This window comes from Anabas testudineus, chromosome 22, assembly GCF_900324465.2.
Source record: "Anabas testudineus chromosome 22, fAnaTes1.2, whole genome shotgun sequence".
Taxonomy (NCBI): domain Eukaryota; kingdom Metazoa; phylum Chordata; class Actinopteri; order Anabantiformes; family Anabantidae; genus Anabas; species Anabas testudineus.
In genome coordinates, this window is record NC_046630.1 from 2,421,074 (window position 1) to 2,446,638 (window position 25,565).

The window sequence follows — 25,565 nt, forward strand, 5'->3', positions numbered from 1 at the left end:
TTACGTGAAAAATTAAACATTTATTGTAATTAGGTTTAATTAACTTCTATATATTGCAACATTTCCAACAGACCACAGACACGTCAAAGTTACCTTTACCTTCATTCATTATGTACCCTTTAATCAAAAGAAAAGAAAAGACTTTTGTGTTCCTCTCTGAGAATATATACATCCACAGTACTACTGCACATGTGGCCACAGCTGGGGAGGAATTAAAGACCAAACTGAGATCTTTACCTTCGTAAACAAAATCTCTTTTCACTGTTGTATGATTTTATAAATCCATACATTTACAATCATATCATCATAGTCACCACGTCAATAGAATCTGTGTATGAATAAAGGTTAGAAGTTTTCCCTCCTTGGTGAGTTCTCTGCACAAGTCTTCAGATTTATCCTCTTTAATGTACAAGCAGCGGTGCACAGAGCAACAATCTGGGACAATTTGTATGTTTATGTATAAACATATGAAACTCACAACTGTTGCCCTGATCATCAAAACCATTAGACAGTACGTTATGTGCCTCGTTACTTTGTGGAGCTTCTGCATTAACAATTATAACATTAAAAAAAAAAGCACAAAGCAGGTCGATGAGCAGACTGATCAACAGTCGACATGAAGCTTCAACACACTCAGCTCTGACCTGTAACGTCAAACAGTGTCAATAAAAATCATCAATACAAAGAAAAATATCAGGATCTGACTTTAAAACAAACCACTACGACCAGAAGTGACAGAGAAGGAAGAAATGCCTGAATATTATTCAAGTTACTCAGATTTTATATTTACACTTCAGGGCTTCAACTTTGATTTTTGATTTCTGGGAACAGAAAATAACTCAATCAGACAAATCGTTATAAAATGTAGATAAGTGAATGTTTGCTTCTGAATTTAAAAACTAATGATACTGATGTTTAAACTGTTTGTTTTGTGCGATTGATCTGGCTGCTGTAATGTAAAAATAAAACTAATTCCAGTTTAACACAACCTTAAACTCTAATAGGTGAATCCGTTGTATACATATATATATTCATTAAACTACAATAAAAAACTAGTTGTCTCTCTTTATTTTGGTGATACAGACACTGAGACATTTGTAAATTAAGTCTTTTCTGAATGCTACAGACTTATTGTTGCATGATAAATAATAATTTGTGACTTCTGGCTGGATTTCTTCGACTTTACTCACGCGGTAAAGTGTTGTCTGGACGTAAACAAGGTTTGTAACATTTTCTCCTCAATGTGTAAAAGTGTAGAGTGATGGGATTTTTGCTCTCAGAGTTTGAAATCTTTATCCTGAGATTGTGTCGACGAGCCTTCATGTGCCAATAAATTCAATCTTGTGTCTTTATTCTGAAGCTGAAACCTGCTTCTCTGAAGACTTTAAACAGAAACCTACAGTATAAAAAGAAAATCTCCAGAGCAGCGCAAAGACAAGAAACTAATAAAATATCATTTACAAAACCCCAAATGTAAACATCGAACTTGATACATCAATAGCAAAAATATTTAGTCCACACAGGACGGAACATTTGAGAAAAACAGAAAACATAAGTGAAGAAGCGTTTGAGATGTGGGTCTCAGCAGATTTACAACATTTCTGTCTTAAAGGATTTTAAATGTATTAAGGATACAAATAAATTTGTTTAATTTCTTTCTGCTTCAGATAAAAAAGTTCTAACGGCTATTTGCTAAAACTAAAACTAAACAAATCCAAAACCCAATTCAGAACTTCCATTGGAAATCTGCCGATTCAACACAGAGCTAAGCTAATGTTTGGGTCGGCCTACAAAAAGACGTCTTTGGACAAGTGTTCTGCAGAACCATCGTTTCAGTTCAACATTTCTCAGAGACAGAACTGTTCTCATCAGTCGAAGTTAAACCACAACAGAGCATCAATAAAATCTTAAAAAGGATTTAAGATTCAAACTCTGGCAGACGACACTAATGGTTACTGTAGTGGAAGTTGTGATTCTTGTGATCAAGTTTTTTTATTGTTCATTGTGAAAAAGATCTTACATGTGATAACTGATCACAGCTCACCCAGCACATGATGACGGGATCAATGACAATTCCTTCACTTCATCAATGAGCTGCTCATAAAGCTACCGAGCTTTAGCATGATGGCATATCATGGGCATAATTTTATAATATATAATATATAGAATATATTAAATTATAATAGCAAACACACATGAAATATTATTTGTCTGATGTGTTGTAATGATGCAGCTCAGTAATAACTGCTATATAACGTGTTGTTTGGGAAGTTACCATGAAATTTAGTTTTGGTGGACATTTTAACCTTGTGACTCCTTCGCCTTCACTTTTCACCAATGAAATCACTTCTGGCCTCTACATGAGAAATGTTAATGAAACTAAGACTTTGTTCTGCATCTGCTCCTTCATTCAAGCAACAGCTTAACAACATATTAACGGGGCTGATCTGATCTGACAGGGCTATCACCCACACCAGCACACACTCGCACACAGTACACGCACGTCGTTAAGACAGAAAAGATTTACACACTCTGATCAAAAACATACAGAAGGTAACTGTATGTTCATATTAATCCTGTTCGATGTGTACGGATATAAAAAGTATTATAACATCACAAATCCTCTTCTGACAGCACAAAGTTTTAGAAGTGCAGTGAAAGATTAAAACCTGTACAGTTGGTAGACTGATGCTGAACTACAGTGTGAAAGATAGTTTCACAAACAGCTATTTACAATGAGGAGCGTTCAAAGTTCAGGAGGGACGATGCCAGAGGAGAGATCTGCGTTCTTCACCTCTTCAGAGCTGGAAACCTTCAACGCGCCAGATCAGTGTGGCTGGCGCTCAGGTCTCGACTGTTACTCAGACGATTATTTCGTTCCTGGAGAAAATATGAAAGGACATTAGATTAAAAACCAACAGGTGGATTCTTCATGAAAAGCATGAACGGAAACGATTTGGACTTTAGCTAAACATCGAAACTTCAAACGACAAAGACCTGTGAACACTGACCCGATCGAACATCGGATTAAATCAAAGTTGATTTTGAAATTGACTGATGTGTGAGCTGAACTTTTATTAAATAAGAAACTAAATGAAACGTATGATAAAGTAACTGGAACTTAGTGTCAGTGTTACAAAACAAATTAGTTTCTTCTTAAACTGAGTTGAGTCAATTAAGTAATATCATCATCACATATCATCATAATAATTTGTGCTGATTAGTTAAAATAATGACGTATGAAGTTAGTCTGTGAGTTACGCTGACGTTGTTCTAAATGTGACAGAGCTGCCTCCAGTTTATCAAGAGAGACGTGTAGAAAAGTCTCTGCACAAAGTTTGTTTTAACTTCTCTGGTGAACTGAGTTAGTAGAAACATTTGTTTTGTTTTAAACGTCTGAAAGTTGTTTCTTAATTATCTATAAACTCAAATATAACATTTTTCATGGAAATTGTTGTTTTATTACATAGATACTGAGTAGAAGATATTTTGTCTTAGTTTAAAACAACAAAACAGCAGATCAGGTCATTAAAATAAGCTCCATTCATTTAGTAATATCATATTCAGTAATGTGAAATTAGCCTTTCACGAAGAGCACTTTTACTTTAATCTGATACTTTTGTACTTGTACTTCAGTAACATAAAGAATGCAGGACATTTATTTAGTGTATTTATTAGTAGTAGCTCTACTACTCTTTCCACTACTGCTTGGTTCCAACCACTCTTAGTTTACTATTTCTTTGCAGAAGTTTTGAGTTTTTATAGTATTACTTTAACTATTTATACTGCAGTATTTTTTTTTTTTTTAGTTATTGAGATATAAGAAGCATCAAGAAAAGCAACACTGTCTGATTTTAAGGCGTCTACATCAAAATGCTTGTTTTGTCAGTGTGAAAACCTCAAATATGTAAAATGTACAAAGATAAATAACAGAGAAAAGCAGCAAACTGTCGTATTTAAAAAGACACTGAGTTGAATTTTTGCTTTGCCAAATGATGAAAAAGATGATTATAAATATTCTGTTGGTTGAATAATGGATTATTAATCTAATTCATTGTTTACGTAAAGATTTTGTCAGATTTGATGATTAAACTGTATTTTTTGACTAATAGTGTTATTCACTGTCTTCATGATGGTAAAAATACCAACGTAAAAGCAGATAAAGCTAAATAAAAACATTACTGCGATTCAACTTTCTCCCGTCACCAGTAAACGCTTCAGGACTCTTTGGGCTCCTTACTTTGTAGCGGTCGCTCGCAGCCTTGTCCGGCACGTTAAGAACCCCCAGAGAGCTGGCTCGCTTCATGCTGCACCCAGAGCAGTGACATGCAGGAGGGGGAGGCAGGGTGAGGAGGGGTGAGAGGTCAGAGGTTAAGGGGAGAGTCAGGTGTGAGGAGTTTAGTTTAGTGATGTGATGTGTGTGTTGGTTATTGACATCAGTGACATTTTCAAACACAACGTTAGATATATTTAAACTTTTTCTGATTAAATGTAAAATGTTGGTACCACTCGTTTATACGTCTACGTAAACAGTCGCCAGGTTGTGTCAGATCTCTCCAGGACATCTTCATCCTCCAACATGATCACTGCTTTGTGTTTTAACTGCTTTGGTTCACCAGGTAAATTATTTAAATGGCCTTGTAAAGTAAATATGAGTATTTAAAATATACAAATTATGTGTTTTTGTAACTTTAGCAATTATTTGTACAAAATTTAAAACAACCCCCAAAACAAAATGAATGAAGGTTCTAGTGTATTTAACTCAACTGTCAATATGTTTTGTGTTTGAGGATATGTTACTATAAAAAAATCACTTCACGTCTTTCTTTTTTTTTTTAACTAAACAAAACCACAACCTTTCTCTAACCCTAACCAGTGTGGTTTTCCTGCCTAAACCCAACCTGACACAGGTCCCTGGACTTAAAGTCTGCAGTTTTCCAGTCCTGCACATTATACCTCCAACCACCTTCGTCCCTAAAAGCGCTACTACTTAGCTGTACGTTTTTTACCAAGTAAAACATATTCAGTAAATGACTTATCCACCTTTAACAAAGTAGTACTAAGATCTTTACTGAACCTTTGTTACCCAGTACTTTTTACTGGTGAGTTGTACTCTGACATAGTACACAGTACACAGTCACAGTACACATGTCAGTAAAGTTCATGCACACACCAACATTCATGCCTGAACAAAAATGTCAGTAAAGCTCCAGAAGCTGCAGAACACGTCCATCCTGACCACAAAACATCCAAGTACACATGAGTAAATGTACTGAAAAGTGGATTAATATACTTAAATAGATTTTAGTTTATTAATACTGAGACAGATATTAAAAGGTGGAATAGATTATTCCTCATTTTTATATGGGGATACATAACCTGGTGAAGGGTATAATAGTGGAAAAAATAGTTTTTATATTTTAAATATATATAATTAAAAAAATATATATATATATTTAAATATATTTATTTAAATATATATATATATATATATATAATTTTGTGGAAAGGTTTTGTGTAAATATTAAAAAAAAAAAAAACTTGAATAAAAAAAAAATCAATTAAATAACTATTCTGAATTTTCAAAAAAGGCTTTTATTTTGCCAAAAAACAGCATAATCCCAAATCAGAACCGAGTTGGGGCCTTTTTGACTGTTTTTCCATTTTGTTCTTTCAAAAAACGTCCTGTGAACCTCTTCTGTAAACTGTCACAGTGACTGGGAAACTTCTGGGTTTGTAATTTGTTAGATTGGACATTTCTGCAGTGATTTAACGTTACTGACAGCTGATAAGTCGTTATTATGATGATGACAGTGAAACTGTCACATTCATAATGAGCAACAGAAAAGAGCTGCACAGAAAGGAAAATGGAAACGAGTGAGCACACAGACGAGGCATCATGCAAGTAGACATTCAAATGAAAAAAATTTATTCATAAATAAAAATTCACCACAACAGAAAATTCTAAATGAAATCAGCCATGCAGACACGTTGGTTTTTCAAAGAAAGAGTCATAAAGAAACTAAATAATACAAATCCAAAGCTGAGTAAAACTGAACTATATTTCAAACCAGGTGAAATAAATAGTCCAAAGCCACAAAATGCAATAAATAGATGTAACTATTAGGTGAAACAAAAAAGTAAATGTGTTCCACAGGCGCAAATCAAAGGCAGACATTAGTAGTTTGTGTCTCATTGCAGATGTTTTGTGTGAAGTAGCTGCATAATTTTCCCATTTCATTAATTTAACAGTGGAACAGTGGAAGAGCCACTGCAGACGTCTCAGGAGTCAGAGGAATTCAGAAGATTTGTCAATAACTGTTTTCTTATTACTGTATTACGTAATATATAATACAATAAAAGTAATATAGAAACATTTCTTAGTCCCTTTTTTTCTTGATATATTCTGTTTATTGCCAAAACAGGAAATATTCAGAATCGCTTCTACTTTACAACAATTTTTAAAAAACATCAGCTTTTCTCTGAATATCTGAACTTTTTTTCTAGGTATTGCACATTTTTCTGAAAATATTCTTGGTATTCTTGAATATTAACTTTACTTTTTTCTGAAGATATTCCATTTTTAGATGGAACAAAAGTTTTTATGTATTTATTTTATCCTTAAAATGTCACAGCATACAGTTTTATTAACTGTTAGATTTTTTAATTAAATAATTATTAGTGATTAATAATTAAGTAATTTTTCATATTCTCAAAATGTTCTTATATTACAAATTACTTATTGAAATATTTAGACCAGTTTGTTTTTTTATTTTTAAATATATTTCTCCTTGAGATATTAAAATTTTAACACTTTTATTTTCTATGTTCTTCTCACTTTTATGACTTTTTTTTGTACCTCAAAATGTTTAAATTAGTTCTGAACATTAAAATATTTTCTAAGAAATATTGCAATTAAAACATTTCTTTACAATATTACAGCTTTTTGTAGTATAACAATAGTAGTAATTATATAATAACACCGCTGTGGGCGGTGTGTCTGAGTAAAATAAATACTGTAGATGGCGATGTGAGGAAATAAAAGTAAACTAATGCAATGGGAAAAAGACAAGTGTTATGTGGCGGTAAAAGCTCCCTCCCTCGTTTTATGTGCAAACAGCTTTTGAGTTTCACCCCTTCACCACCAGCAAAGTAAAGCAAATCCCTTCTTTTGTTTTTGGTTAGTACCCCAACCGCCGAGCTGAGGGCCGGAGGGCCGGCACATCCAACAGGCCTCCAGTGCATAAAGTGAAAGTCATCAGGTGTCAGGGTGGGAATGGGGGGTAGTTACCCGGGGTTTTTTGGCTCACTGTCTCGTGCGGAGCTGCTGCCTTTCAGCTTGCGTACGAGTTTCTCGCTGCTGCGACGGATCGACGCTCGCAGTTTACTGAAGGAGCCACTCCTCTTCAGCGATCCAGAGCCATCCTGATGGAAAATGTCACAGGTTTAACTCATTCAAACACACATACAGAGTGCGTATACACCCCCCCACACACACAACTTCTCGTGCATACAAGACACAGTAATGCAAATGCACACTCACCTGAAAACCAGTGAAGTTACAAACTGAGGAATAAAATTAGAATACCTATTTTGTTGCTCCTGTATGGAGCAGATTGTACCGTCTATTGATACACGGAATGTGTGTGTCCTTTTTGAAATAATGTTCTTCATTAACCAACAAACCAACAAAAATCAGGACTCTGTTTCTATGGTGGATAAAGGAGACCAGCTCCAACTGAGCGTATTTCTGGATCAGGTTTTTGACCGAAGTCCTCAGCACAGACTGAACAAGGCCCAGTGGTCATTTATCGTTTGTTTGTCTAACAGACTTACAGTCGAATTGTGAAATCACTATAATTATCCTGGATCTTAAACAAACTAGAGCAGATTTCTAGATGGTGTTAATGAAGACATGTAGTAAATATACTGTAATACATAAAAACATTCTTATACCATATTACTAATGTGTTAAAACTGTTAATTAAATAGTTAAATAATGGTTAAAAAGGCAACATTTAAAACACTTATATATAATAAACCATTTATGATAAGGATCCCTTAATTTTTCCATCAAGCTGTGATAAAACTATGTACAGAGTGGAACAGTTTACAGAAACCTGCTCTCGCTTGTCACTTACCAGCAAAGTCAGAATCTGATAAATATGAGATGGATAATATCAGTGCTATGTTAGGAGCTGACTAGCTGTGGTTCTTTTGCTTTTGACTTCAGGGATGAATTGAGATGATCCAGAACTCATGAATGTTTACTTGAATTAATGCCTTTCTTTAGTGTTTAATCCTTCATGGACAAATATGTGGCCTGACTACTGCAGGATTAACAGTGATGTTGGGAGTTACATCTGCCTCCAGCCAATTAAAACTAGTTTGAGTACCAAGAGTGCTGCTGCTGACAGGTATGAAGGCGCACACAGAAAACAGAGGGAACACACAAAGAGGCGACAGGCACATGTTCAGGTGAGCAAAGAGTTTAGGTTTTATTAGAAGTTAAGAAAGACAAACTGTAAGATGCACAAACAGGACAACACACGCAGAAGATTAGTAGCAGGAGCAAAGAAGAGAGACGAGAAGACTATTCAGTTCCCAGACTTTCAACAAATGCAACATTGCTGTTTACTGTGACCCCCACCCACCCCTGCATCTATTTACAGAGATATACAGAAGGTAAACAGGCTGGATGTGCAGTGTTTAGGCTCTGTTTCAGTTTGCAGCAGCTTGAAATCTTCTACTCCTTTACTGTTCTGTTTAGAGCCATCGTGCATGAACCCCGTTACCTTTAACGTGTCCTCTCGTTGACATTACAACATATTGTAGCTTAGTCTAATATCACTGTGAACAGCTGACACAGAGCACAGAGAGATACTAATGACTAAACTCTAATAGGAGCAGGAACCTACAGAGCCACAATCAACAGTGCTCTTCGTCATGCTGACGAGTTAGGCTGATGTTATTTACAGCATCTTAAGTCACTATGAGCTGAAGACATTTTGAGTCACCACTAATGATTTTTAATGTTCATGATGAGTAAAACTGCACGGACTGCAGGAGAGTTTCTAATCTCAGCAGAGGGAAAGGCAAAGAGGAAAGAGGGAGAAAGGAGATTAAAGTTTGAACTCTGACCATTTTAAATCAAGCTTTATTTTAATGCAATTTGTAGAAGAGGAAACTTTTTTCTATTGTAAGTAGCATTTTAACAATTTTTCAAATCCATGGTTCAGTATATACTCTGTACGCTCCCTGAATGCAGCAGTTCACCCTACACCTACGTCTTCTATAGACACAGCATTACTTTCTTAATTTTAAGCCTACGTACAAAGGCCGTATCAGATTTGCTGCATATTATATTGAATTTGCGGAAGCAGCTATTATGTGTGAGACTCCACTGTGAGAGAAGGTGGAGGTTTGGCCATAACTTCAGGATCAAATGTTTCCTTTCTTCTGTCTAATAAAGTTTCAGGAGATCAAATCAATCAAATGTTTATTAATTGGCATTCTCAGTACTTTCTCACAGAAAATGCTAATTGTATTTTAACAGACTGGCTTGACATATTAAACATGGACCAACATCATTTTTCCTCATTCTCCCATGTCATTAGAAAGATTCTGATGCGTCCGGAGTCCAAGTTAAAATGGAGAGAGTTAAGTTTTAAAGAGAGTTGATAGAACAAGGCCTTGGTCACAAAGTCTGTCTGTTCACATGATTCCACCAAAAACCGATCAAACGACTCTACAGCCAAAATGAAAGAAGAGTTTAAAGACAGTGGAGACTGACAGAAGGTGAGGAAGAAGAGAAACGCAGGCTAGTGTTAAAGAACAAGGTAAGAAGCACAGGTTTAATGTTGCCATAAAGAGACATCACCCTGGTCCTCTCTCCCACCAACAGCAGATTCACATAGTGCTTCAAGACAAGTAGGAAACAAACGTTTGGATTCAGACCCACATTTCACCCCGAAATGTTCCCAAACACAGCTGAGAGGAGGCTACAGAAGCAACATTATCGCTCTGGTTGAACCCAGCATGAAGAAATCCACCAGAACCCAGAAGAGGTGGAGGAGAAAAGAGAAGGAGAAGAAAACTGCAAAGCTGAAGGGGTGGAGGCGAGGTGAGGCGTCCGTCATGCAGAAGACAAGTTTTTTAGAACCATTACAAGGCATCTGGAGTTATGCCTGCCAGCCGGACGGGAGCAGGGAGAGAAGAGAAAGAGTTTAAACAGTGGAAGAGAGAAAAGAAGAAAGTACGATGAGAGAGACAGTTTGGGAGGAACAATTAAAAGAGGGGGAAGATGGGAACAGAAGTTAAAGACAGAGCAGAGGTTATTAATCAGTTTCACAGATCAGACAGAATATCTCCAACGGTTTCAGAGTTTTATTCAGCCGGATGATTTAAATGTTTTAATGTTTGTGTTAATTGAACAGTAGTTTGTACAAATTTGTTTGGTAAAGTTGCTCAGTGGCAATAATTTAAAAGTGGTTATGGAACATTTGGGACTTGCGAATGTGAATAATTTTTTTGCACTGTAATCCTGTAATGCCTCTTTTAGTGCTTTAATAACTTTATATCAAGAATTTCATTAACTATCTTTACATTAACTATTACTGGTCATACTTCTACGAAGTCTTGAATAAGTTAAGTACAGGGGAGTTAAGTTCTATTCTAAAATCAGGCCACACAGTAATATTTGTGTTCCATCTCTGCTCCATGAAACTTTAATTTCTGGTAAAATAAAAATGGCCTTGGGTCTCCTCCGCTGAGTCTAGACACACTTCATACCTTCTCATTTCTGCTTCAGGTGAAACATTCAAAATCGAATAAAAGGTCTAAATTGACTTAATTAACCTGTTTTAACAAGGATTCAGGACACATATCCCGTTGACTTATTTAATTCTTCTCATGTCCAACTACGCTTTAAAAGTCAATTTTGTGTGTGACAGATATCAGCTCGAAGCTCATCTTGTCATTTAGGGCTAAAATTGTGATGTAGGTCAAATAAACTGTTCACGTCGTCTGGTTGAAGCAGCTGAGATGCGATGCACAGATTTGGCCACTAAGTGGAGCTTGTGTTCAGTTGGAGAGATTCTGTCATAAACACACTGACAACAGGAAGACGACAGTTAAACGCTGATAAATCACCACTAGGTAAACAGAGAGGGGGTGCAGGTAGGACACACATGAGAGCAGCCCGACAGCTACTGATTATTAACTGTGAAACTTAATATCTGCTGATTAATGTTTGCTCACATCATTTTGACATCAGAATAAGCAGGACTACAATTAATCATTATTTTCTTATTATTTGTCTGACATTGTTTGACAATCAGGTCAGTGCAGGAAAACAGCACATAAGTTATAATAATTCATCATTACATGTTTTACATTTAGGTCTTTTCTTACTTTTTACTTTTTCTTTATATATTTACTAGAAATCACAAACCTGGAGTCTGACATTTAACAGAAGCAGAATTTATGGTGTTTTAAGGGTAACTTGTTTTACTTTCCTTCCTCTCTGGCTGCTAACATGCTGACAAATCAAACAACAGAAAAAGAAAAGAAATGAGGAAAAAGAAAATCACAGTTTACTGAACATCCTCATGCAGCAGCTCATCAAACAAATGCAAAGGTGAGATACGTGTACACACAAAGATGGACAACATCAGCAGAAGGAGTACAGTACAGAGCCCAAGTTGAGTCGATGAACAGACTGATGAGTCACTGTGTTTGTCAGAGAACTTATTTTTAAGAAGTGAGAAGAAAACAGTTTTCACACCTGCCTGTGGAGAGAGCTGTAGTGGAAGTGGTGATTTCTTTGACAGGGTGAAAGACAGAACCTAGTTCGACAACTGAGGAGGTGTGTGTGTGTTCTGTGTTCATTATGTAAATGTTTATTTTACATTATATCATTTCCCCATCATTCAAATAAGCTGCATGTGTTATACCACTGTGATCTAAATGTATATAAAACACTGTTCTTACTTGTTGATGACCAAAACCTTACTTTCCTTTACTTCTTTTTATGTAGTCTTCTGTATGCTCCTACTACACTAACTAATTCTCTGGTCGTCTTCTGCTGTAATTTGCAGAATTGTAATTTGATTCCTTTTCCTGGATCAACTATATTTGATCTGATCAACAATTTATTTACATTTAAATGTTTTTCTCTTTTATGCAGCAACTATTTGATTAATGGAGAATGAAAGGCAACACAAAGCACTATTATTAAAATTTTACTTCCAACTAAAGCTCGTTCCAGACACGACAGGCTCCTTTTCCTGATATAAATGGGTCCAGACAGCAGCTGCTGATGTGAGATTGCCTACGGAGGCTCTATCTTAATAACCGGCTGACTGTATGTAGATGTCAATGTGTCTCACACCAAACCTCCCAGTGGTACAGGAGGAGATGCTGATTGGTTGTTCAAAGAACTATGACTACTGTTGCTATGTGAGCAGGCTAGCTCTGAGCGGGAGATGGTGATTGTGAGCAGCCTACAGCGACCCTACATCTAAATGTTCTGCTAATGCAGTCACTAGTCATTGCAGATACTCTGAAAAGAGCCTGGGTTAGTTCTACAGAAGGATAGTTAGGTGTTTATAATGACCACAGATCTACGTAAATGTGAAACACTATGACTAAAGCAGAGATTTAAGATTCAGACAAGTGAAGCTTTTCACTTGATCTTATTAATGAAAATCACCATGAGAGTGTAGTATAAACGATAACTACTGCAAGAGAGGAGACTAGGTGTGACAGTCAATCAGCATTATCAGTGTAGCACAGAGCAAAATTATTCTAGTTCCATAATTTGAACACTTCTGGCCCCAGTAATAAATGATGGGTAAAGTAACAGCTTCATCACATCTCCCTAAACAGAAGCCACGGATCAACTCTGACAAACATTTCAATTCTATAATGACGACCACTGAAACTGGAACAAATCCTAAATGTTATTTTTACTACTCATTAGATGGTGGTCCAGCTGCATTTTTATTAATCTTGTCCAAACCAAGTTGGTGTAACTGGAGGCTCGGTGTTGCCTTGATCTCTTTTTCCTTTGGAAATTCGTAATTCATCTTATGTTTAGCAGACATTAATTTGTATGTGGCTTTTGTCTAGATAGATGGAGGCCGTGTCATATAAATCTGTCTTTGTCCCTGACCTGCAGACTCTCAGTGATGTGTTGAGGCTGTGTACTGTACTTACCACCCGTTCCACTCCACGCTCATACTCACTTCCTCGCCACCGTCTGCCCGCTCTCGTACTTCACTGTGTCAGAAGTCAAACTCTCGCGGCTCCGCTGCTTCTCACGGGCCTCCGGCTCGCTCAGGACCTCGGCCACGCGCTGCTTGTGCACATTGTCCAGACCCTGATAAACACACAGGGCAGCAATAAATGCCAATTCAACTAATCTAATTAAAGCTAAAGCTGAGCATTGCTTCAGCTTGTGAGCACTGTAACACACACAGCTGCACTGCACAGCTGACAAGAACAGGAACCAATGCATCAAATCCAATTAACCCTAAAGCCACAGTCTCCTACCACCTGCTGAACACAGGCCTTCACAGACTTCTTCCACTAGACACCAGCAGTAGAAACTAATTCAGTCATACAAGTCACTTACATCAGCATCAAAATGGAGGAAAACTCTTTTTTTAGACATTCCTCAACAAATTTCTCAAGTGAAAGACAGTCTAAGTGTTGTTTACTGCAGAAAAGGAGCTTTATTGTTTGGTGCCACCCCCCTACATTTATTTGGGGATTTTTTGCACATAAAACTATAAAAGAGAAATGACGGATAATATGCAACAAGAGTCCACGTCTAGATCTAAACCAGGAGTATTCATGGTCCTGATCTTCACCCAAGTCACCAGATGACTCCATGAAACGCAAAGTAACCTAAAAATATTTACAGTTCAGTTCTTCTGGGCTAAAACAACTGAACTAAGGAACTGAAAATGAAACACACATAGATTCATAGTCAAAAAGAACTAAAGAAAATGAACAAAGACATTTGTTGGATCAAACATAATTAAATATGATGGGTGTGTATAGAGTCATTTGTGGATTTTTGCATCCAGATATACAGTGAATGTATGTGTTGAAAAGTAGATTTCATCACACGAAAAACATCTAAGTCAAGAGTATTAACAAATATAATAACACAAAATAAATCTTTCATGTCTTCATATTGAGAACAACCATAAAAATCTCACAGTGCTACTTGATTGATGAAGTATTTGAATAATGACCTCAAAAAAAGTCTGTTTTTAGCGTAAGTTAAAATAAGTTAAGTTAAAATTGTAATGTGGACTAGAGCTACTTCGACTGACAAAAAAACCCCAAAACACTCTTTTTGAGTTTGAGAATACTCTTATGTGAGCTATGCCTCGTCAAAAGGAGCTTTTAGAGCATCTACGAACAAGATTTGTTGATTTACAAGAAGCTGTAAAGGGTTACAGAGTGATGTCAGAGACTTTAGAAATTCTTTAGTTAAACAATCTACAGAGACACTTTGGGACTGTGACTACCAAGAAGTGGACGGCCAGTCAAAATGACCCCGAGAGCACAAGAACCACTCATCAATGAGGTAAAGAAACAACCCAGAGAGACAGATAAAAATTTACAAGCATCATTGGAACTGGCTAACATCTGTGTCCATGAGTTTACAGTAGGTTGAACTAGCTATTGAACTAGCAGGGTGTCTATGATAGGACACCATGAAGGAAGCTGCTACTTACTAAACAGAACATTGCTGCTCGTCTGAAGTTTGTCAAAGAGCACATTGACACTCCACAGCATTGACAAAATGTTTTGAGGACTGGTGAAACTATATTGAACTATTTGGAAAGAACAAACAGAACTACATCTGGTGTAAAAAGGTCACCTTGCACTGATTAGGGAGGAAGATGAATTCCATAATGTGAGAATGTCTGTACGTCAGCTGAAACTCTGAAATTCAGAATTCAATCCTCCTTTTGGAGTGGCCAAGTCAGGGCAAAGACCTATAGCAGTTCTACAGGAAGAATGGACTAATGTGCATGTCTGATCCACAGCTACAGGAAGCACCTGGTTGAGGTTATTGCTGCCAGGGGTGGGTTCACATATTTTTTCCACTAGCACTATGAGGTTTTTACTGTTGTTTTTAAAGACATAAAAGATTACAATTATTTTAGACATTATATTTGTTAATACTCTTAACCTAGATGAAGATTAGATCACATTTTATGACTAATTGTACAATCTAATACATATTTTCTTATGACAAATGCATAATTAAAATCAGCTCAGTGCGAATTCTCTTTAGGAACTACTTGGCAGAGTTGAGAAGGCCCTGGTATAATTATGACTCTGTCTGAAGGATAAATTATTCAAGAAGGGAAAAACACAATACAACAAACAGTGGATCAGCGATGTCAGACTCTTCTGAATCACCTTCTCACTTTCCTCTATCTTTAAAGACTTTATTTTATTAATTAGTATAAATTGCTGAAATTCCAAAAGCTTGTGACACAGGATTTGTCAATGTGAGTAATGTAAAAGAGAAACTGACCTGCAATTTGTGGAACTAAAACAAACATTCTGCCTTTAATTTCACTTTTTGAGAGCAGTTTAACAGAGATTTATACTGTACACGTCTGTACAGGTACTTACATTTTAATTACTGTAATTATGAAAATGTTACTTTACTCTCTGCAGCTTTAATTATAGCACCACCACAGGAATCCACTCTGAATTTCTACTGCAGTACTGTATGACATGTGTGTTACTGAGATACTTGATGTTAAATCCTGGAAGGAAATCCTCATTCAGGACAAAAGCTGCAGGGTTTAACCACTGCCGCCCACTTTTTATCTCCACAGTAGACTCCATTCAGTAACACCCCATCAGATTCCCTCTGCAGCCTGCTGGGTTTTATCATATCAAGCTCAGTTTGTTTTACCAGAACGTATGTTCTGCCTTTTACCCCGGGTTAAACACTCATCTGACCCATTTAATCTAAATGGTACTCTCTCTGCACATTTGTGTCTAAACCCCAATTAGAAATCCTGTGTCATTAGTCACATCATCCAGAGACCACACCTGCTTTCTGGAACGCATGGCAGCTTCCTCCAGAGTCTCAGCCGCTTCGAACTTGCCCTGTCGCTTGTACAGGCGCCCAGGTTCTTCAGGGTGGTGGTCACTGTGGGGCTGCACAAACGAGAAGCAGAAATATCTCATCACACAGAGCGATGAAGGCTCAAACAGCAATATGTTGATAAATGCCAGAACTCAAGCTTTATTATTTTGTCTTTAGGTTTTTAGAGTTTCAAACAAACTGCTTAAAAGAAGAAGGAGGGTTTAAGGAAACTTGTGTTGTGACAAGACAGTATGAGTCGTCTCTTTTTAATTACAGCCAAAATATTTAAATTGTTAAGAGTTCACTATGTTTAGAAAATATTTAGAAAGAAGAAGTTAATGTCGTATTCATGTCATTTTGTTTTTTTGACTGATTTAATTACTCCATCATCATTTATCATTTTCTATGTTTGTAATAGTCATTTCTTGACCTTTCCTGTTTGTTCTAATCATTCTTTTTGCTTGATACTGTTTTATTGCACATGCAACTAAAACATTTGGCCTGTGTGGTCATCGTCTTTCTTGATCTTGGTAAAATCACCCAGCCTCAAACGTACAAACTTACCGGTCGACTTTACAAGCTTTGTACCAGCCTCCATATTCTCCAAACGGTGAAGCCATCCTTCTGCTTCCCCTGTGAGACAAAGATCATGTTCCTCAGTTTACACAAATATGCTTTAAGATATAAACACTTTCAACATGTTACAACAGATGTTATAATTAATAGCACAGGCCCAATGTCCAAAGTGTGACATTAACATGCATTAACGAGCTAAACTAATCCAGCCTTTTTAAATACAATGATTTTTTTTCAGTAGTGGGATTATAGTCGGACCAGGGTTCTGCCGCTTTGCTGCACTTTGACAAATAACTCCTAGTTGAAAAAATCATCATCAGCATTACTGAAACTTAATCTGCTAATCAACTGCAAGTCAATCCTTCCTATTCCATCTTAAATAACACGATAATACAGTCACAGTAGATTAATGTCTACTGTCAGTGTTATATGTGTAATATGTGCTTGTGTCAAAAAACATATCTTTGTTCTAGCTCTGACTTGACTAAACACGCATGACATCTTAATATAATATGATATAATAATATTTTAGCGGCAGCAGTGAAACGTTACACTAATAAAACATGCATATAACTTATTAAAAAAACTGTCTAGTTATACTGTTGTTCTTTGCAGACGCTTACTTTGCTTTGTTCCTCTCTCTCCTCAGCATGCATCCAGATTGGTTTGTTCTCATCTGCAGAGAGAAACAAAAACCCTCAAACACACAAACATAGAAATCTGTTTGTGACAACACTCGCTCACACAAACAGCAGGAGAAAAGACATTTTTAGTCGTCATTTTGGTTCTGAAAAGAATATGGTTCATACACATGACTTTTTTTTTTTTTTTCAGTTGTATTTTTCAGCTGAAAGGTCGTTTTTGTTTACAGCAGCCTGATAATATTAACCTTTACATTGGAACATGAGAACATCAGGGATTCTATGTTTGTGCTGCGGTTATTTTATGTCACCCTGAATGAGAGGACACTGGCTGTAATCGTACCGTCAACAGAGCCGAACTCTCTCTCATGAGCACGAGTGAGGATTTCCTTATACAGAGTCTCAGCCTGCTTGAACTTGCCCTGCTTCAGGTAACAGGAAGCCTATGGATAAAAAACACATAACAACATACAATTAATAGTCAATACGACATTGGAAAAGATATGTAAAACCAACAACTAATAACTGTTAAATACAAAATGGTTGAGTTATCCAAGTGGAACAACACCATTCATCTCAGTGTAATTGCAGCAATAGGTGGATTTCGTGGGTGGACGTAAATACATGCAGATTTTTTTCTGTGAAGTTGAACTTTGGTGAACTCCGACATGCTAATTTGTGCCGCTGACTATTAGAAAGCAGTCTTGACAGTGCTGACCTTTCAGGAGGAACCGAGAGAATCATGTTAGCCTGGCTGTTAGCATGTTAGATCACCAGCTACAGACTTTACTTTAATGAACAGTTAACCCTCATGAAACTCTAACCCCGTGGCATGTTAACCACTAAATTTAATTAGGTATGCTACACTTTAGCAGAAGGTAAACAACTAAAATGTAGCATTACCTGCAGCGCTCCATTCCTTATTTAATCTGAACTGAAATCTTTATTTTTATTTTTACTGCAGTAAACTAAAATACAAAAACTGAATTCCTCCATTAGTGAAATACTGCTGCCACCCCGCCTCCATTCCTCTCACCAGGTTATTCTTGGTCTTTGCCACGTTGGGGTCGTCAGGACCCAGTTTGGTCTGGTAGATCTCCAGCGCTCTCATGTAGTAATACTCCACCTCCTCATACTTGCCCTGGTTTTGACACAGAAGGGCCAGGTTGTTCAGCTGCTTCGCCACATCTGGGTGGTCCTTCCCTAGCACCTGGACCAGGAGCAAGCAGATGAAACAACATTTGGTGAATTAATCAGAAAACAACATGTGTGAGGCATGTGGTTAACAGAACTAATCCAGGGTGAGAAATTATCACTCGTCCGTGGCCAGGTGCTGGGGAATCTGTTTCTCCTTCTGTTGTTCAGTAAACTGTGAAAGTGACGCAGCATCTATATGTCTGTATCTAACAAAATGATGAACTACTGACCTGATAAGATAGTAGCTACAAACATCATTTATCACAGTAAACTATATCTGCCTCTCTGCTGTAAGAGTTGTATCTGAGTCTGACCAGCAGAGAGAGGGAGATCAGAAATGTAAAAGAGACTAAATGAAAAGGAGAACAGACATGGAAAAGTAATGCTGGCTGCTGTTCACTGAGAAACCACTGTAGCCTTATAAAACAGGGGAGATGTGAACGATAAGAAGACAGAAAAACTGAGGAAGAATTCTGAAGGTTAAAGATTAAAACTAAAGGTAAACCAGGTAAGTTGTTTTGTTTTTTTTTCAGTGAGAGGTCTGAGATCAAACCCCCTCTGCTGGAGACTGGCAGCTTCTCTGTGAGCTATGTGAGCAGTGCTACCTACAGTCCTCCCACTGTCTGCGATTCTCAAACTCAAAAGTTGAGCTTACTGAGCATCTATAAAAAATAGAAGTGCAGGAAAGACAAGAACATTCTTTCTGATTCAGCAGCTCAGCTACAGCCGCCTCGTGCTGCCTCATCTGTGCTGGAAAACCTAATGGCAAATCTTACAGCTTAAAGCGAGGGCTTTATCATCGAAGTTTAAGTAGCATAAAAATGAAATCTCTCAGCTTAACCAAAGCTGACGTCTGTTTCTTAGAGGAGGGAGAAGGAGAACGAAGTAGGGTATGTTCAAAGCCAAGAGTTGAGGACAGACACTGAATAATAAAGTGTCTTTCATACTTTCAGGATTGCTGAGCAGCAGTTTAGTAAGCACCCAACTGGAGCTGAGGGAAAATAGTCTGAATGTAAGGCTGCACCTCGAAAACACTCTGAACAATACACAGCAGAACGAGAATAAGCAGGAATAAGTCAAGAGAGAATTATGTAAGTAAAAAAAGCTGCCAAATGTGACATTTCACTACTCTGAATTAGAGATGTCCTGAGCAGTTCCTGAGGATGTGTGACTCACTGCATGGACTTCCTGTGTGCTGCTGCATTTATCATTAGCAAATAGCAGCGTAGAGTCAGTTAGTCAGTTAGCAGTTTCTCATTATTAGCTACTGCAAATCCTGGTTCAAATGAGAAACGCCAGCCGTTGTTTCAGCTGCCTCTAACAAACATGACATTCCATAAATATCTTGTTGTTCCTAGTTCTCTCTGTAGTCTGTACGAAGACGGATTGGCCAAAAACACTTTATACCACAATTTGGACAGGAGCGAAGCAAACTTTAAAAATACACAGAAAGTATTTATTCTGGTAAAAGAAAGTGTTTTCCCCTTTAAAGCCAGTGACTCTTTTAACCATCATAAGTTGAATCATCGAGTTTTGTTTTTTGTACCCAAGTAGAACACAGTTTGCCTGAAAGTGAAGTGAAATTTGTTTGCAAGAGTGATTGTAGCTGTAGAATCAGTAGAATCTGTTGTATTATATTTGTTGACAGGTTCTACTTTGTCATGGTGTTTGACCTTTGACCCACCTTTTCTCTGATCTCCAGCGCTCTCTTGCACAGAGGCTCCGCTTCCTTGTACTTTCCTCTCTTCCCATACAGGACAGCCAGGTTGTTCAGGGTGGCAGCGACCTGACAGAGACACAAACACATTTATTATTTTTCAATATTTTTCCAACATCGATCATTCATCTGTGTGCGCTGTGTGGGTGCAACCGCAAGACTCCACCACAGCAGCACAGTGCCATTGATCTGGTGAGCAAGGAGGAAGAGGGCGTGTGGACAGAGGAAGTAGGGTGGTAATTTGATCCCAATCATAAGTATGAATCCCCAACGCGTGCACTCAGGAGGAGGTAGACTACAAAGGCACCCGGAGGTCACCTCTCATCTCTGAGTCAGACCAGGATCTGGTGGCCATGTGGACAGCGGGGGAAAGAAGGGAGGAAGGGCAGATGGGTGATTCAGGGTGAATTAAAGTAGGAGACAGGAGATGGGAGAGGACTCATACAGTTTCAACCCTTTTTTAAGAACTTTGTTGCTTCATTTGATTTTGGGCTCAGTATCATTTGTGTGTAGATTCTGTAAAGCCACAATCATAAAGCCAGGAGCCACAGCTCCCACTGATCCAGGACCAACACGCCATTTATCCAAAGCCCTCGAGGCTTTTCTGTCAATACCCAGCAGATTCACAAAGTCCACAAACAGCACACTCAACACTCAAGATTCAGATACTTAAAGCTTTGTGAAGTCTAAGCAGAAACTAGAATCATGACCCTTGTGTTCTCTGGAGAAACCTCAAAAAGAGCAGCACTTCCACAAGTGCCTGTTGTCTCTCAAACCCTCAGTGGAAAACACTCCCTCCAGGATTTTGGTCACAATGACATGGTATAAAGAAGAGAGCACATTTAGAGGCGAGTCCCACCCTGCTACCTTTCAGGTTTGCTGCAGAATTTGACATCCTATATTCATAAGTGCCAGGATTCACAGCCATGAGCCGCCATGCTGAGCTACACAGCTTCAGACCACTTGATCTGGAATTATGTAAAAACGTCCCACATATACTGTACAGTGGCAAGAAAGTCAAGAGTATTAACAAATGTTTATTGAGAAGAACCATAAAGAATAATAAAGCTAATTGGAGTCAGATGTTAGCATAAGTTAAGAAAAACATTTTAAGGGTGTGGACTAGAGCTACTCTGACTGACAAAAACCATTCAAAAATTTTAAGTTAAAAGAAGCTTTCAGAGGATATAGGATCATGAATTGTAGATTGTCATCAAGCTGAAAAGGATTCACATACTTTTTCTTGCCACTGTATATAACCAGTGATGCAGACCAGAAAGTCCAGCATGCTCATACTTGAGTCAGGATTTCCTAAAAGGCAATTCAAAAAGATTTCTAATGAAATGCTTTATTTGTGGAATCGATTCAAATTAAGAACCATTTCTAACAAACTTGCAAACAAAGGGTGAAGACAAAGGTGAGTAGAAGAGAATAAGATTTTAAGAATCAAATAACTAGATTCAAAATAACGTGACAAGAAAATCAGAGTTAATCATTTTTCACTAATTGGCTATGCTGTTGCCAAAACTACGATTTCTTCTGAACAACAGAGAAGGATCAGAGCCTGGTGGCAGGATGAGAGGATGGAGGTGGTACGAGAGGAGTAGGGGGGCTAACCTCAGCTTCACAAATGGAGCGCAGTGGAGGTCCAGACAGTGGAGACGCAGCCCTGCTGGGGTTAACAGAGTTAGTCGACCTGCTGTATGTGTACTGACAAATCTTCTTTTTTATGAAACACATTAAAGGTGTTTGGGAGATCGGTGACGGAGCAGGTACAATTTAAAATGTGTAAGACGCTGTGGTAACACATTAAAGCTATATATCAGCAGCTCAGATGTATTTTAAACTACAGTCAGGTTCGTAGATATGTTTTTTGTCCTCTGTACACCACAACAATTAGAAATCAAACACTTAAGATGTGACTTTCAGTCTTTACTGCTGTGTTACCAGGTAGGGGAGCTGAGTATAAATAATTTTTTAATTTTATTGATCCCAGAGGGCAAACAAGGACAACGCAGCAGCTGAAATAGCTGCACAGTCAATAGGAGAAGGTTATGACCGTGTGGGAAAATAAAACACACATTATGGTAGATGGATGGTTCAGCCTGCCAGAGGCCTGGTCTTACAAGATAAAGAACTCTCATTTTCTTCTTCCATTAACTGCCACAGCTCAGCTTGAGTGTTTATTACATTACAGTCTGGAATCTACTATTGGTGCCCTTTTTAGAAAAGCAACACTGCAACACTTTGGTACATATACTTGTTTATTTTCCTGCTGAGAGTTACATGAGAAAATGATGTCACTAACAACTCTATGGGAAGTATGACATTTAACATTAGCTTAGCATAAAGACTAAAGCAGCTGGTTGGTTGGACACAGCCAGATTAGCTGTTGTCCCTGATTCCAGTCGCTAGGATAAGCTAAACTAACAAGGTGCAGACTGTAGCTTCATATTTACCTTACAGGTACAACAGCAGCATCATTTGTTATGTTACTTAGAAAGAAGGTGAATTGGCATGCTTTCTAAAATGTTCTATTCCTTTATTACTTTTAGCTTTTACATAGGTATTTTTCATATTTCCTGCACTATGAGTACAAATACATTTAACCTGATAAATATGTAAACGCTCTCTGTCCAGACTAAAACTATGTTTTTCTTCCCCTAAATCAGAGCTTTACCAAAGCAGCCCCTACGGTGTGTAAATCTGAGGATGCTTGTGCACAAGGAAAACTGAGCCCACAGCCGAGTATGTTTGACGATGTGTCGAGAATGATGTACTTACAGCTGGATGGTCCCGACCAAGAGTCTTCTCCCTGATGGCCAGAGCATCATTCAGCAGGTTTGCTGCCTCCTTGTATTTGTTCTGGTCTCTGACAGACAGATGCAAACAGAGTCAGACAGGACAGACACAGATGGGCAGAATGACATAGAAAGAGAACAAACATAAACTATGGTGACAATTTCCAGTAACAGCCCATTATTTTCACATGACATGGTAAAAGCAGCTTTGCAGAAGTTCCCACAGTCAAAGCAAGAGTCCAGTGACAGAAAGTCCACCCAGTCTGTCATTGCCTTGTTGTAACCAGACTAAAAATCTGCACCGACTATTCATTCATTTAGATTTATAGATCTAAGAAAACATTGGACCAGCCCTATAAAACACTTTTCCAGCTCTTGTGTGTCACTCTTTTGTTCTTTCCTTCTTGGGCTGGGAAATTAACGTTCACTGTAAATCTTTGATTGCGTTGGGCTATGTTTGCTATGTTCCACATCTGAAGCAGAAAGGCATCGGGCTCTAATTAGGAGGCCAATCACGAAACACTCTATGTACCTGTTCAGGTCCTGCAGGAAGAGAGTTCCTGCATTATTTATTGTTTTTAAAGATGAGAGAGTAAAAAAACAAACACTCCTTTTATCCATGTTTCTACCAAACAGTGCTAAAAGCAAACACTGTCCCAGTATTCAGCAATATCCTGGGAGAAGTCTTGTAAAATGCTCAGAGTGGTGGGGGCCTTAAAGGATTTATGATCCAGCGCAATCTACAAACATAACCTTTTTGTTTACTTTGATGTATGAAATAAAACGAGAACATACATTATGTTAAATGAAACCTTGTAAATATGCGTCACATTTTACACGGTGGACTAAACTAAAAGCAGAAGTTACCAAAATAATGTTTCAACATTAGATCTCCTCAGGAATATGTTTTCATAAAGAACCACATTTGATAAGTTAATATTGTGAATAGACTTTGACAAACTAACCTGTAAACAAGAGCTAGGATGTTAAGCATGGTGGCCACATCTGGGTGGTCGTGGCCAGAAGTCTTCTCCAGGTCTTCCAGAGCCTGTTTGCAGAGGGGCACAGCCACCTCGTACCTGCCCTGGGAGGCATACTGGATCACCAGGTTGTGTAGGGTCCTCAGACGTGCTGGGATCTCATAGCCTCCCTGCTGGGCTGCTGCTGCTGCAGCACTGCCATGTGCCGGCTGGACTGGTGGAGATAAGGTGGAGAGAAAAAGATAAAACATCAGAATTCACAGGTCTGTGCTTTTGACCAGTTCATTGTAACAGAATTTGGACAACAAACAAGCCCAGCATGACGATTTCAACTGCTTTTTTCAGTTCAATCACAATAACTGGACCAAAATGTTTTATTAATTTCACATAAATAATACATCAAATTCACAAAACTGAGATATAAATCTTAGTATTTTGTGCTCAAAAATAGCTTAAAGTAGTTTTTCAGTCAAGCACTTAACTGATTAATTCTTTCCGTTTTTTTTTTTTTTAATGGTTAAACAATCGACCCTAATGAACAGACACTCACTTAAAATATGCCCTAAAAACATTATTCAAACATAAACAATGTCCTCAGTCCTCGGCTTCTGTGTGTTGTGTCAGACTGACTGAAATGTCGCTCATGACTTGCCACATGTCTGCCTGGCTGTCTCTAGGTGAATGTATATGAATGTGTGTGAGCAAGAGGTCAGGAAACCACCTGATTGGGTTTCTTATTAAAGGCCGGCAGCTCTATATTTACTTTGAAGGAAAGCCTGTGAGGTTTGAAGTGGGAGTCGCCCACTGCAGTAATAACATCGACCACAGAGAAGTATCCAGACACCAAGTGATACCAGGTGCTCACAGCAGCCCGTGTCTACCTACACTCACATGCTGGCAGCATCTAATCAGCCCAGCAGCATCAGTAGTTAGTATTTACATTCATCACAAGAAGTTAGAGGCATTTTGGTTTGTTTTTATGACAACATGCGTTTTGTTTTGCTCTTAAGCGCTGAAGAATATTAATAATTATTTTGGCATTTTACAGCCATTCATGCTTCTTTCTAGCTGCTGCTGTGCTCCCACTTACACACTGGTTATGGTGAAGAATTCACAGCCACAGGAGAAAACATTCACTCACAAGTCTGAGTGACTTTCCTCAAGGTAGAGTAGAGTAGTTGGCTGGAAGTCACTAAATCTAGCAATAGATTAACTAAACTGGCTGCACTGGAAAGACCTGGGACCAAACACCACATGCTCAACTGCCTAAACAGAGAGTGACTGGTCATTTCTTCATGTGGACATGCAGCTGTATAATTACTGAAGTTCCTCTTTAAGTAGTCCAAGTTCAACATAAACTGCAGCTAATTACAATAATCCAATTTATTAAGGAATAACAAACCTAATCTTTACAAGCTCATTCACTTTTGGCTAAATGACTGAAATGGAAATATTTGTTCTGAACAATCACTGTACTTAGCCTGAGGTCAATTTAAAGAAAGGTAGAGCTGTCATTACCAT

General features: G+C 37.9%; 1 pseudogene; it reads right to left on the minus strand.

Annotated features, from left to right (window-relative positions):
- Positions 1 to 24,295, minus strand: LOC113148441 (annotated as a pseudogene).
- Positions 24,296 to 25,565: the final 1,270 nt, after the last annotated feature.